The sequence below is a fragment of the Schistocerca americana genome, chromosome 4, assembly GCF_021461395.2.
Source record: "Schistocerca americana isolate TAMUIC-IGC-003095 chromosome 4, iqSchAmer2.1, whole genome shotgun sequence".
Lineage (NCBI taxonomy): Eukaryota > Metazoa > Arthropoda > Insecta > Orthoptera > Acrididae > Schistocerca > Schistocerca americana.
In genome coordinates, this window is record NC_060122.1 from 655319656 (window position 1) to 655335036 (window position 15381).

A 15381-nucleotide genomic window follows, 5' to 3' on the forward strand; every position below is an offset into this window, starting at 1 on the left:
AAAGTCTGGCAATTTATGCTGTGTGATGGCAGCCTACCGAGGAAGGTCATTGTCTAGCAGAAACAAGATTACTTTTCTGAACTTTCCTCAACATTTAGAGACCGGCTGATGCTTACTTTCTCGACAAGTTCAACACAGTACTTTATCGTGATCGTTATACCATGTTGTCAGTAATGAATAAGTAGGATTCCATCATTATCCTAAACGGCGGATGCGACCAACCTCTTAACTGACCTTTCTGTTTTGAACTGCTTTTGAGTAGACAACAATTGTGATTCCATTCTTTGGACCGTTCTTCTGTCTCTGGATCATACGTGTGTTTCCATTATTCACTCATGGTGACAGACGATCTAAAAAATCACACCATCCCGGGGAATTTGTACAAAAATGGATGAGAATAATCGATTCACTTGTGGTTTCGGACTGCATTGAGAGCTACACTACTGGCCATTAAAATTGCTACACCAAGAAGAAATGCAGATGATAAACGGGTATTCATTGGATAAATGTATTATACTAGAACTGACATGTGATTACATTGTCACGCAATTCGAGTGCATAGATCCTGAGAAATCAGTACCCAGAACAACCACCTCTGGCCGTATTAACGGCCTTGATACGCCTGGGCATTGAGTCAAACAGAGCTCGATGGCGTGCACAGGTACAGCTGCCCATGCAGCTTCAACACGATACGACAGTTCATCAACAGTAATGACTGGCGTATTGTGACGAGCCAGTTGCTTTATCACCATTGACCAGACGTTTTCAGTTGGTGAGAGATCTGGAGAATGTGCTCGCCAGGACAGCAGTCGAACATTTTCTGTATCCCGAAAGGCACGTACAGGACCTGCAACATGCGGTCGTCCATTATCCTGCTGAAATGTAGTGTTTCGCAGGGATCGAATGAAGGGTAGAGCCACGGGTCGTAACACATCTGAAATGTAACGTCCACTGTTCAAAGTGCCGTCAATGCGAACAAGAGGTGGCCGAGACGTGTAATCAATGGCACCCCATACCATTACACCGGGTGATACGTTAGTATGGCGATGACGAATACACGCTTCCAATGTGTGTTCACCGCGATGTCGCCAAACACGGATGTGACCATCATGATGCTGTAAACAGAACCTGGATTCGTTCGAAAAAATTACGTTTTGCCATTCGTGCACCCAGATTTGTCGCTGAGTACACCATCGCAGGCGTTCCTGTCTAGGATGCAGCGTCAAGAGTAACTGCAGCCATGGTCTCCGAGCTGATAGTTCATGCTGCTGCAAACGTCGTCCAACTTATCGTGCAGATGGTTGTTGTCTTGGAAACGTCGCCACCTGTTGGCTCAGGGATCGAGACGTGGCTGCACGATCCGTTACAGCCATGCGGATAAGATGCCTGTCGTACCGACTGCTAGTGATACGAGGCCGTTGGGATCCAGCATAGCGTTCCGTATTACCCTCCCGAACCCACCGATTCCATATTCTGCTAACAGTCATTGAATCTCGACAACGCGAGCAGCAATGTCGCTATACGATAAACCGCAATCGCGATTGGCTACAATCCGATCTTTATCAAAGTCGGAAACGTGATGGTACGCATTTCTCCTCCTTACACGAGGCATCACAACCACGTTTCACCAGGCAACGCCGGTCAACTCCTGTTTGTGTACGAGAAACCGGTTGGAAACTTTCTTCATGTCAGCACGTTGTAGGTTTCGCCACAGGCGCCAACCTTGTGTGAATGCTCTGAAAAGCTAATCATTTGCATATAACAACATCTTCATCCTGTCGGTTAAATTTCGCGTCTGTAGCACGTCATCTTCATGGTGTAGCAGTTTTAATGGCCAGTAGTGTATTTTATAGTGAATTTGCTGTTTTCTTTCGCTACTGATACGTGGCACTTACTGGAATTAAGGAAAATGTGGAAGGGAGAACCCACCAATATAACTTTCTTTATACGCATCCTGTTTATTTAACAATATATAAACTGTGTTTTACAGATAATCGAAGCATTTAACCACAAAATTTTGTTTAACAAAATGAACTAATTTGCAAAATTCTTTTGACATTAAACCTTAACTTGAATAAGCTTTTAACCCTTGCAAAAGAAATCTGAAGTGTTGTATTGCAAAACAGCAAACAATATGACAATGATCACAAGACGGCCGGACCTGCAGCCCGTCCGTTATCGGGTGAAACAGCGATGTTTACTACCGCGCTGGACACAGTCTATCTTGTTAAATGTCCTTCTGCAACACATGAAACTATGTGATGTCAAGAGTGATTCAGTTACTCAAAACAGATAAGTTTTAATTTGAAAGCTGTATGTCAAAAGATTCGGAGTTAAGATGCGCACCTGTGCTTAATGGTTAAACAGATTATCAAACAATATGACAATGATAAGGCTTACTTCAAAGCAACCAACCTCTTAATTTCATTCGGCAACCAAGGTGCGACTGGATCTCAACCCGACCCTTCTGACAATTTCCTTTTTTTACTAAATGCCTGGTAACAGTCGGCTGTTAATATTTTCAAAGTTAAACTGATTGTCAGTTATCAAGAGCGCTCTGAAGGAACGTCTTAAAACATTACTTGTGAACAGTTATTACAAGAGAAATCACTCGGTGGAACCACAAGATCCAGCTAAAATACACCACTAATGAGCCGGTCTTTCAAACACAGAAATGAACAGCTTGGTATAACAGGTTGTTCAGATTATAACTAATGACTGAGAAATTCAATTACAATCAAAGAACTCAACCGGTTAACAGCTAAATTTAACTACAAGGTTCCTCCTTTGTTTGACGGCAACCTGTGCCTTTGTGCAATTGTTACCGCTGTATTTACGACCAAGAGTTGATTATTTAGAACACCGATGATCGGTTACAAACCAGAAAGTAAAGGCAATATATCGGCGGCACAAATTTTCAAACGAGAACTAGTGACTTAGCACAATACTACTGCCTATATATACGACCAACGAGCCGACCGAGTGAAACTCTGAGAGTCGGGTACAAACCAAAAAATAATAAGGAGGGCAAGAAGACAATGAATATTACTCCCCTTTATCAACAAGCAGTTCTATAGATCCACGGTGCGTCGCAGTGGTTACTGAGTGGTACCAATGAAAAAGAGAAAAGGGCAGCCAGGCCACGAGCGGTCGTGTGACACGAATGTTGCCAAACAGCCGACAGGATATCGGCCGGCTGCTTGTAATCGAAGCTGACCCCGGTAAAGTACTCCGGTATCTTCGCTCTGCGTAGACCCTCCTTGCGCAGCTCGTGGTTTCGGCCGCTCGGACCTCGTGACCACCTCTTATCGCGACGTTACCGCCAATCCCCAACCCCCCCCCCCCCCCCTTCCCCCTCACTCCACACACACACATACATAGGGTGGTCCATTGATAGTGAACAGGCCAAATATCTCACGAAATAAACATCAAACGAAAAAACTACAAAGAATAAAACTCGTCTAGCTTGAAGGGGGAAAGCAGGTGGCGCTATGGTTGGCCCGCTAGATGGCGCTGCCATACGACAAACTTATATGAACTGAGTTTTTTTTTTAAATAGTTGGACCAGTTTTTTCGCTTTGTGATAGATAGCGCTATAATAGTCGCAAACTTATAAGTACGTGGTATCACGCAACATTCCGCCAGTGCGGACGGTATTTTCTTCGTGATACATTATCCGTGTTAAAATGGACCGTTTACCAATTCCGGAAAAGGTCGATATCGTGTTGATGTATGGCTATTGTGATCAAAATGTCCAACGAGCGTCTGCTATGTATGCTGCTCAGTATCCTGGACGACATCATCCAAGTGTCCGGACCATTCGCGGGATAGTTACGTTATTTAAGGAAACAGGAAGTGTTTAGCCACATGTGAAACGTCATCCACGACCTGCAACAAATGATGATGCCCAAGTAGGTGTTTTAGCTGCTGTCGCGGCTAATCGGCACATCAGTAGCAGACAAATAGCGGGAGAATCGGGAATCTCAAAAACGCCGGTGTTGAGAATGCTACATCAACATCGATTGCACCCGTACCATATTTCTATGCACCAGGAATTGCATGGCGACGACTTTGAACGTCGTGTACAGTTCTGCCACTGTGCACAAGGGAGATTACGAAACGATGACAGATTTTTTACACGCGTTCTATTTAGCGACGAAGCCTCATTCACCAACAGCGGTAACGTAAACCGGCATAATAAGCACTATTGGGCAACGGAAAATCCAATATGGCTGCGACAAGTGGAACATCAGCGACATTGGCGGGTTAATGTTTTGTGCGTTTTTTTTTAAGAGGAAGGATAATTGGCACCCATTTTGTTGATGGGAATCTAAATGGTGCAATGTATGATGATTTCCTACACAAAGTTCTGACGATGTTACTACAAGATGTTTCACTTCATGACAGAATGGCAATGTACTTCCAACATGATGGATGTCCGACACATAGCTCGCGTGCGGTTGAAGCGGTATTGAATAGCATATTTCATGATAGGTGGATTGGCCCGCACGCTCACCGGATCGGACCTTCCCGGATTTCTTTCTGTGGTGAACGTTGAAGGATATTTGCTATCGTGATCCAGCGACAACGACTGACAACATGCGTCTGTGCATTGTCAATGCATGTGCGAACATTACGGAAGGCGAACTACTCGCTGTTGAGAGGAATGTCGTTACTCTTATTGCCAAATGCATTGACGTTGATGGACATCATTTTGAGCATTTAATGCAGTAATGTGGTATTTACAGGTAATCACCTTGTCACAGCATGCGTGGTTAGAAATGATAAGGTCACAAAGGTACATGTATCACATTGGAACAACCGAAATAAAACGTTCAAACGTACCTACGTTCTGTATTTTAACTTAAAAAACCTACCTGTTATCAACTGTTCGTCTAAAATTGTGAGCCATATGTTTGTGACTATTACAGCGCCATCTATCACAAAGCGAAAAAAGTGGTCCAACGAACACATTCGTAGTTCCTATTTTAAAAAACGCAGTTGATATCTGTTCGACGTATGGCAGCGCCATCTACTGGGCCAACCATAGCGCCATCTGGTTTCCTCCTTCTACATCTACATTTACGTCTACATTTATACTCCGCAAGCCACCCAACGATGTGTGGCGGAGGGCACTTTACGTGCCACTGTCATTACCTCCCTTTTCTGTTCCAGTCGCGTATGGTTCGCGGGAAGAACGACTGTCTGAAAGCCTCCGTGCGCGCTCGAATCTCTCTAATTTTACATACGTGATCTCCTCGGGAGGTATAAGTAGGGGGAAGCAATATATTCGATACCTCGTCCAGAAACGCACCCTCTCGAAACCTGGCGAGCAAGCTACACCGCGATCCAGAGCGCCTCTCTTGCAGAGTCTGCCACTTGAGTTTGCTAAATATCTCCGTAACGATATCATGGTTACCAAATAACCCTGTGACGAAACGCGCCGCTCTTCTTTGGATCTTCTCTATCTCCTCCGTCAAACCGATCTGGTACGGATCCCACACTGATCAGCAATACTCAAGTATAGGTCGAACGAGTGTTTTGTAAGCCACCTCCTTTGTTGATGGACTACATTTTCTAAGGACTCTCCCACTGAATCTCAACCTGGTACCCGCCTTACCAACAATTAATTTTATATGATCATTCCACTTCAAATCGTTCCGCAAGCATACTCGCAGATATTTTACAGAAGTAACTGCTACCAGTGTTTGTTCAGCTATCTAATAATCGTACAATAAAGGATCCTTCTTTCTATGTATTCGCAATACATAACATTTGTCTATGTTAAGGGTCAGTTGCCACTCCCTGCACCAAGTGCCTATCCGCTGCAGATCTTCCTGCATTTCGCTACAGTTTTCTAATGCTGCAACTTCTCTGTATACTACAGCATCATCCGCGAAAAGCCGCATGGAACTTCCGACACTATCTACTAGGTCATTTATATATATTGTGAGAAGCAATGGTCCAATAACATTCCCCTGTGGCACGCCAGAGGTTACTTTAACGTCTGTAGACGTCTCTCCATTGATAACAACATGCTGTGTTCTATATGCTAAAAACTCTTCAATCCAGCCACACAGCTGGTCTGATATTCCGTAGGCTCTTACTTTGTTTATCAGGCGACAATGCGGAACCGTATCGAACGCCTTCCGTAAGCCAAGGAAAATGGCATCTACCTGGGAGCCTGTATCTAATACTTTCTGGGTCTCATGAACAAATAAAGCGAGTTGTGTCTCACACAATCGCTGTTTCCGGAATCCATGTTGATTCCTACAGAGTAGGGTTTCCAAAAACGACATGATACGCGAACAAAAAACATGTTCTAAAATTCTATAACAGATCGACGTCAGAGATATTGGTCTATAGTTTTGCGCATCTGCTCGACGACCCTTCTTGAAGACTGTGCTCTTTTCCAACCATTTGGAACCTTCCGTTCCTCTAGAGACTTGCGGTACACGCCTGATAGAAGGGGGGCAAGTTCTTTCGCGTACTCTGTGTAGAATCGAATTGGTATCCCGTCAGGTCCAGTGGACTTTCCTCTGTTGAGTGATTTCAGCTGCTTTTCTATTCCTTGGACACTTATTTCGATGTCAGCCATTTATTCGTTTGTGCGAGGATTTAGAGAAGGAACTGCAGTGCGGTCTTCCTCTGTGAAACAGCTTTGGAAAAAGGTGTTTAGTATTTCAGCTTGACACGTGTCATCCTCTGTTTCAATGCCATCATCATCCCGGAGTGTCTGGATATGCTGTTCGAGCCACTTACTGATTTAACGTAAGACCAGAACTTCCTAGGATTTTCTGTCAAGTCGGTACATAGAATTTTACTTTCGAATTCACTGAACGCTTCAAGCATTGCCCTCCTTACGCTAACTTTGACATCGTTTAGCTTCTGTTTGTCTGAGAGGTTTTGGCTACGTTTACACTTGGAGTGAAGCTCTCTTTGCTTTCTCAGTAGTTTCCTAACTTTGTTGTTGAACCACGGTGGGTTTTTCCCGTCCCTCACAGTTTTACTCGGCACGTACCTGTGTAAAACACATTTTACGATTGCCTTGAACTTTTTACATAAACACTCAACATTGTCAGTGTCGGGACAGAAATTTTCGTTTTGATCTGTTAGGTAGTCTGACATCTGCGTTCTATTACTCTTGCTAAACAGATAAACCTTCCTCCCTTTTTTTTATATTCCTATTAACTTACATATTTAGAGATGCTGCAAGGGCCTTATGATCACTGATTCCCTGTTCTGCACTTACAGATTCGAAAAGTTCGGGTCTGTTTGTTATCAGTAGCTACAAGATGTTATCTCCACGAGTCGGTTCTCTGTTTAATTGCTCGAGGTAATTTTCGGATAGTGCACTCAGTATAATGTCACTCGATGCTCTGTCCCTACCACTCGTCCTAAACATCTGAGTGTCCCAGTCTATATCTGGTAAATTGAAATCTCCACCTAAGACTATAACATGCTGAGAAAATTTATGTGAAATGTATTCCAAATTTTCTCTCAGTTGTTCTGCCACTAATGCTGCTGAGTCGAGGGATCGGTAAAAGGAGCCAACTATTAACCTAGCTCGGTTGTTGAGTGTAACCTCCACCCATAATAATTAACAGGAACTATCCACTTCTACTTCACTACAGGATAAACTACTACTAACAGCGACAAACACGCCACCACCGGTTGCATGCAATCTATCCTTTCTAAACACCGTCTGTGCCTTTGTAAAAATTTCGGCAGAATTTATCTCTGGCTTCAGCCAGCTTTCTGTACCTATAACGATTTCAGCTTCGGTGCTTTCTATCAGCGCTTGAAGTTCCGGTACTTTACCGAAGAAGCTTGAAACACGTATGTTGTGTGACGGCGATGGCGAGGCATTGCAGAGTCTCTGACCAGAGAGCCATTTATCGTGGCTAGTCTGCGCTTGACCGCGCGAGAGTTGCGAGCGGTACTTTGTCAGTAGTAGTCGTGCAGTACAGTTGCGAGCAGTGTCAGTGGGCAGTCTGTGAGCAGTGCAGTCTGTCGGTAGTAGCAGCCCAGTGCAGTTGTGTGTGAGGAGTCGGCGGGCGTCGACATGGCACTCTGGTCAAGATTCAGGATGAGGTATATTATTTTTAAATGCGCTCAGCTAATAATGTAAATTAACTGTAACTAATTTGTGCAATAATCGCCCCAATAATAATTTTGGTTTTCAAAGCAATATTTTTAACAAAAGAACTATTTAATTGAACGAACGATTTCCTTCCATTTCCTTTAAAGAAAAGTTTCAATTAAATATAAAAAAAATATTAAAAAAAAATAATACTTGCAATGCATTTCCTCCAAGCCGTGGCCAACAATAGGAGCAGAACTTTGACATGCAGTTTAGAATGAGGTAAGAAATTAATTATGATTTTTTTGCACAGGGCCAAAGACCGATATTTTGGTTTAATTGAGTTTACATTGTCAATAAAGTCTCATTAGCATTGAATTGTTTTTTTCATCATTTTCGTGACAGCTTACACCTTGAGTCACATTGCGATTCTCATTTTTATTGTCATTAAATTTATTTGCTGGGAGCTTACGTTAGGTTGTATTCTAGTTAACATTCAATTATTGTGTTTCAAAAAATTCTCTGGGAGGTTACACTTAGCAAAATGTCCATTAGCATTTAAAATAATATCTTTTAAATTTCGGTGGGGAGGTTACAAGCTTCGACAGTTTACAATTACAATACCGATTGCTGCTTGGCCCCCGCATGTCCTGACTTTGCGCCGCCCCCTTTGAGGCTGCTGCCCTTTCTGTACTTGCCCGAGGCCATCTAACCTAAAAAACCGCCCAGCCCACGCCACACAATCCCTGCTACCCGTGTAGCCGCTTGCTGCGTGCTGACCTATCCAGCGGAACCCGAAATCCCACCACCCTATGGCGCAAGTCGAGGAATCTGCAGCCCACACGGTCGCAGAACCGTCTCAGCCTCTGATTCAGACCCTCCACTCGGCTCTGTACCAAAGGTCCGCAGTCAGTCCTGTCGACGATGCTGCAGATGGAGAGCTCTGCTTTCATCCCACTAGCGAGACTGGCAGTCTTCACCAAATCAGATAGCCGCCGGAAGCCAGAGAGGTTTTTTTCCGATCCATAGCGACACACATCATTGGTGCCGACATGAGCGACCACCTGCAGATGGGTGCACCCTGTACCCTTCATGGCATCCGGAAGGACCCTTTCCACATCTGGAATGACTCCCCCGGTAATCACACGGAGTGCACATTTGTTTTCTTCACCTCTCTTGGTGCCATATCCCTAAGGGGCCCCATTAAGCGCCTGACGTTGGAGCTCCAAAACTACCAGTAAGCCCACCCTCTGCGACCGCCCGGATCTTGCAGACTGAGGGGCAACCTCTGGAACAGGACAAGCAGCCATGTCCGGCCGAAGATCAGTATCAGTCTGAGACAGAGCCTGAAACCGGTTCCTCAGACAAACTGGAGAGACCTTCCGTTCAGCCCTCCGGAATGTCTTTCGCCCCCTGCCACACCTCGAGACGACCTCCCACTCTACCACAGGTGAGGGATCAGCCTCAATGTGGGCAGTATCGCGGGCAGCCACAGTCGTAGTCCGATCGGGGGATGCGTGGGACGAGCTGGTCGTCCCCGACAAACCCCCATCCGGACCCCCACAGTGATGCCCATTGGCAACAGCCTCAAGCTGTGTGACCGAAGCCAACACTACCTGAAGCTGGGAGCGAAGGGATGCCAACTCAGGCCTGCATCCGAACACAGCAGTTGCAGTCCCTATCCATGCTAAAAACTGTTGTGCAAAGAACGTCTGAACTAATCTACAGAGAGCACAAACAATTCGACACAGAATTTAAACGGTTATTAAAATACAAGATTGCCTAGTAAATGCAGTAATGCTGCTACTTGCGCACTGCTGACACACTGCTCGGTGGCGGGAGGAGACTACGCGATTTTACACTATTCAGGTACTAAAACGCGATGCTACAACTCTCAAATACGCCCGAAATTTATGAATTAAACAATGCAAATATCAAAAACACGCAAAGATATTAAGAATTAAACTATGTAACAAATAAGTGAGCTAAGAGTATACGACTTGCTGCTGCAGCTGCTTATCCAACGGCGGCAGGGAGCTCACTCCCTAGCTCAAGCTAGACAGGTTTCTTTCTTTGTACCTTTTTTCGTTTGACTCTTGTTTCGTGAGATATTTGGCCTGGTCACGGGATATATATATCGTCAAGCAAAGACCTTCTAAGGAAACAACCCACAATACCAACTCTTTATCATAGATACTGGCAATGGGGCCGCAAGATGGATAGTCGATACTACACCTGAGCCAGTGGCGCCAGACAGAACAGTCTACTAACTCAATGGCGCCACAGCTCACCTACCTGCACTTCAAACAAGCACAGAAAAATAAAACCCGGTGTCACTGCTATCCAATTACTATCACATATCACGTACGGAACAGGAATTAATGCCAGATCATTATTAATCTACATCGATCTTAACTCTCCTATTAAGTGATTACAAAATAGAGTCAAACTGACAGTGGATTTAGCAGTATAGACTTAACTTGTTACTATACATTGACTCTCTGTAGCCTGGATGCATGCCCTGATTCAGTCTAATGGTTTCATAAAACCACTGTATTCTGACTAAAGGCAAGTTGGTCTGTATGCTGGCACAGGAGTGGATTTGACGTCAGAGCTGGTCCTACAAATGTTCTATTGGGGACAGATCTGGAGATCTTGCTGGCTACGGGAGAACCTCAACATCACGCAGAAAGTTCGTACAGAGACGTACTTCATGTCGACGAGCTTTCTCCTGTTGAAAAGTGACATCCTGGTACTGTCGCATAAGATGTACAATATGTCCGTGATGTACCATTGTGCCGTCAAAGTTCCCTCTGTCGCTATCAGCCGTGACTAGAAGTCATACCCGTTGGTTCTCCACAGCATGTCGCCAGGATTGACACCGTTGTGCCTCTCCGAAATATTGGAAGAATGGGACTTCTCCTTAGATCGCCGCAGTAGATAGCATGTAGTGCAGCACCGTGATTCATCGATGAACCCAATGCCACACCACTCATCGGCAGTCCGTGCTTCCCAGTCACAGCATCACTCAAAATGCAGACATCTGTGAAGTTGTGTTCACGCTAGGGCAGGCAGGGAACGTAATTCCGTAACCTGGCTACTGACAGTTACTGGCCAATGGTGCGGCATGACACACATTGTTGCAAGGAGTGCATTACTTGTTCTTGGAAGGCTGGTGCAGATATTAACGGATTGTGGCGTGCTTGGTGCACAATATGGCGATCCCTCCCTGGTGGTCGTCAGACGTGATGGATCTGATTCTTGACAACAAATATGCCTGCCCTCATGTTACCATGTAGTCTAACATTGGGCTACTGATACAACCGAATGTCAGACAAGTCTAGGTATTGCATGATGAGACCAATCAATCAAACGGAAACTCCTAATGATATGCCTTTCAAACCCTGTCAGTTGCTGATAACGTTGACTCACAGGGTATGCAGCTTATAAGCGTCCTCCACCCAACGTCTGTCGCTGTTCACAACTCATTATATCTGTGTGCATACACACCTGGGCCAGGGTAATCCACCTGGGCCAGGGTACTCCACCGCTAGTAGGAGGTTGCCTACGAAACGGATTCCAGGCGCAACAAAAATCTGATTTTCAGTGTTTCACTTGCGAGGGCTATTTGGAAAGTAAGGTCCGATCGGTCGCAAAATCAACCCCACTCCGAAAATAAAAAAATATTTATTTGAAATCTTTAGCTACACCTTCCAGCTGCTTCTCTACATAGTCGATGCCCCGACTTAGACATTTGTCGAAGCGTTGTAACAACTTTCTAACACGCCCGTCATAGAAGGCAGCGTCTGTGCTTTCTAACAATTCTCTACGCTGCTTTACAGCTTGCTGTATGTACCAAAATTCTGTTCTTCATAGCCAGTGGCTCATGTGAGCAGAGATTAAACTCAGGGGGAGACAATTATGAAATACATTGCGGGTGATCAAAGATTTGCCATCGAAAACTGTGCCAGAGCATTTTCATTGCCCCTGCAAAGTGCGGCCGAGAATTGTAGTGAAGAACGAGACGTGCGACTCTTATGTTACGTGGGCTGCATGACATCAGGCGAAATTTCTCATCAGGTCCTCATACTTGAACGGACTCACTATTTTCAAGGCATCTTCACGTGTTCTCTGTGCGCTCAGTACTGAAAAGAGCGGCATGACCCGATCGGCAAGTATACTAGAAACACTAACACATCTATGTAAAACTTCATAGGATTTTCACTGTGGTCTCCATTTTGCTCCTGATTGGACCTGATTTTCCGAATACCCCAGTAGTGATTGATCGAATTTACAAATTTAGAACCTTGTCATAATCTACTCTTTAAGAGGTATAATCATAAGATCATACCTCTTAAATAGTAGATTGTGTTAAGTACTGAACATGATGACACATTAGGGTTACAATCTTTGTATTTGTCTTGAGGTATGCTAAGTCTCAATGCGCAAATGGCCGGAATACATTTACGCATTTTTTGAGAATGAGAGCATTTAGTGACTTCCAACACACTTAGAACATAATTTTAAACCTTCCCGAAAAGTCTTCTCGCTGATGCCTCCCACAAAATGATTAAAAGAAAGAAGTTTCTCACTTCCCTGCATTTATGCTGCTTTTCCAGGCGACCTTCAGCATCTCGTATCACGTTGTAATTGATTATTTCTTTGCTAATAGGTGTACTCAAAACACACATTGCAGAGAGCATCTGCAATTGTTACTGAATGTACAAGCAAAATTACGTCACTTTACGACACATAGTTCTGGAGATATGACGTCATTTGCACCGGGATACCTGAAAAATATTCTTTTTCTTAAGATGGAGCCCAAATTAGCCAGACTATATTCGTCCAGTGTTTCGCAATTAGAGCACTAAGCGACTATCAACATACATCAAGCATGATTTCCAACGTTGTCTAAACTTCTTTTTGCTTGCATGCTTAACATCAAGTAAGTAACACATTAACTCAATTGCGAAGCAAACAGTAGTTTGAAGCTTATTTACACTTGGGAGTTCGACTGTTTAAGGAATCTGTGTTTTACTGCTGCTCTACTGATTCTGATAACAACGCCAAGCCCAGAAATGCTAATGGACTCTGTTGGTGGTCCTACCTGTCACAGAGAACTCCAACTCTTCATTTACATAACCTCCGATGAAGTGTGCGTGTAAAAAACTACAGTGACATCCAACCACATCTTCTGGATGCCTCACTTTCTTGTCAGGAAGTGTGTACGCAGTCCACCTCCGTAGTTGGGTAGTCAGTGTGGACGGCTGTCAAGCGGGGGGACCCATGTTCGATTCCTAGTACTCACCAGAATTTACACTAATGTCCAAAATGAAACCAACAAAACACTATTCCCCCATCTTGTGTCTAATTCACGGTGTAATCGTACAAACTGTCAACAGATGTCCGTACGACTGTACCCTGCACAGAAGATGGCATTCCGGTCAAAGGACAACCACGCCAACAATGACGTCAGGACATCTATCAAACAAGATAGTGTTTTCCGGGTAGCCCCACATCCACAATCGCTGTGTAACAGTCACAGATGGTACAGTATGGCACAGAGAAGACACCTACCAGGCTCTGTCGTGGAAGGCCTTGGGAAGAATAGAAGCAGAACAGTTGCAAACTGATGTGGCCCCACGGTTTAATGTGAATAGTTTCGGTGTTTCTAGGGGGTGGCGACAGAGACCGAAACTGTATACCGAAGACCAGGGGACGGCAGACATCGTGTGGCATCAGAAAGGGAGGACCGTTATTAGGCCATAAGGGCATAATGGTACAGCCTTAGTATTGCACAGCAACTGGCGTCTGACCTCGCAGCATCCACTGGGCACGTTGCAGCGAGACAAACGGTGTGCAGATGGCTTTGGCACAGTGGTCTTTATTGTCAGAGACCTGCTGTATGTGTACCTCTGACCCGTCTTCAGAAGGGAACGTCTAGAATGGTTCAAATAGCTCTGAGCACTGTGGGACTTAACTTCTGAGGTCATCAGTCCCCTAGAACTTAGAACTACTTAAACCTAACCAACCTAAGGACATCACACCCATCCATGCCCGAGGCAGGCTTCGAACCTGACACCGTAGCGGTCGCGCGGTTGTAGACTGTAGGGCTTATAACCGCTCGGCTGTCTAGAATGAAATCATCAACATGCCACCTGGACAGTCGAACGGTAGCCAATATTCTTTTCGAAGATGAGTCACGATTTGGTGTGGACAGTGCTTCTGGGGGGAATCGCATCTGGGTGGAAGGTGGAACACGATTTTGGAGTCCAACCATTGCGGAAGAAGACTGATGTGATGATGATCCCTAATGGTATGGGCAGGGTTTATGTTGACCAATCAATCACCTTTTCACGAAATTGTACTGTTCAATCGGCAAGGTTAAACTGCTGTCAGGTACCGTGAGGAGATCTTGGGACCTCATGTGCGGTTCTAGCGATGTGCTGTGGGTGCAGACTTCGTATTGCTGGACGATAGTGCCCGTCCTCATAGAGCACGTGTTGTTGATGTTTTCTTGGAAAAGGAAGGTACTGCACGCATGGCGTGGCTCTCCCGATTTGAGTCCCATAGAGCATGACAGGGATGTACTAGGGAGACGGGTTGCATCACGTCAGTATCTACCAACCACTCTCCAAGTCTTACGAGGAGCGCTGTAAGGAGAGTGGGCGTTATTGCCTCAACTGCCTTGGGACAAGGAACATAGAATAAAAAAGGTATGCCAGATTGGCTTAGTGCGCTCTCTTTGGTCAGCGACCTGTTACGTCACCCGGCAGCCAGACGGCAGCAGTCTCCGTTTGTAGAATATGAGAGATTGCAAAATAACTGTTTTCATGTCTCTTCTCTTCTCATATAACTTAAAGTTTCGCGCTCACAGGGTTGAACACACTTCATGTAAATATTTTATACAATGTTTCCGAAAGAAATACGTTAAATATTAGTAGCAATGATGATATATCGCCACGCAAAACTAGTGGCCGAAGTTCGCATCCGCATTCATGCTCGTGTTTTAGGCATCTGACTACGGTAAATGTTTTACAGTTGGGTACTGCCTATTTTACACATGTTTTTGTAAATAAAAAGATAGTAATCTTCGAACTTACCTTACAAAGCTGATGCAGAAGCTACGTCGAAGATGCTGAAGGCGACGCTGACCAGAGCCGATTCTTCCTTGCCGAATTCCGTTTCGTTGCATCAATTTTGGCTCTTTTGTTTAAATGTCTAATCCGTATAAAAGTTCTTGTTCTGACATATAACTGAACTATTTTGCTATTAAGTTCGGGAAATTTCGCACTTAT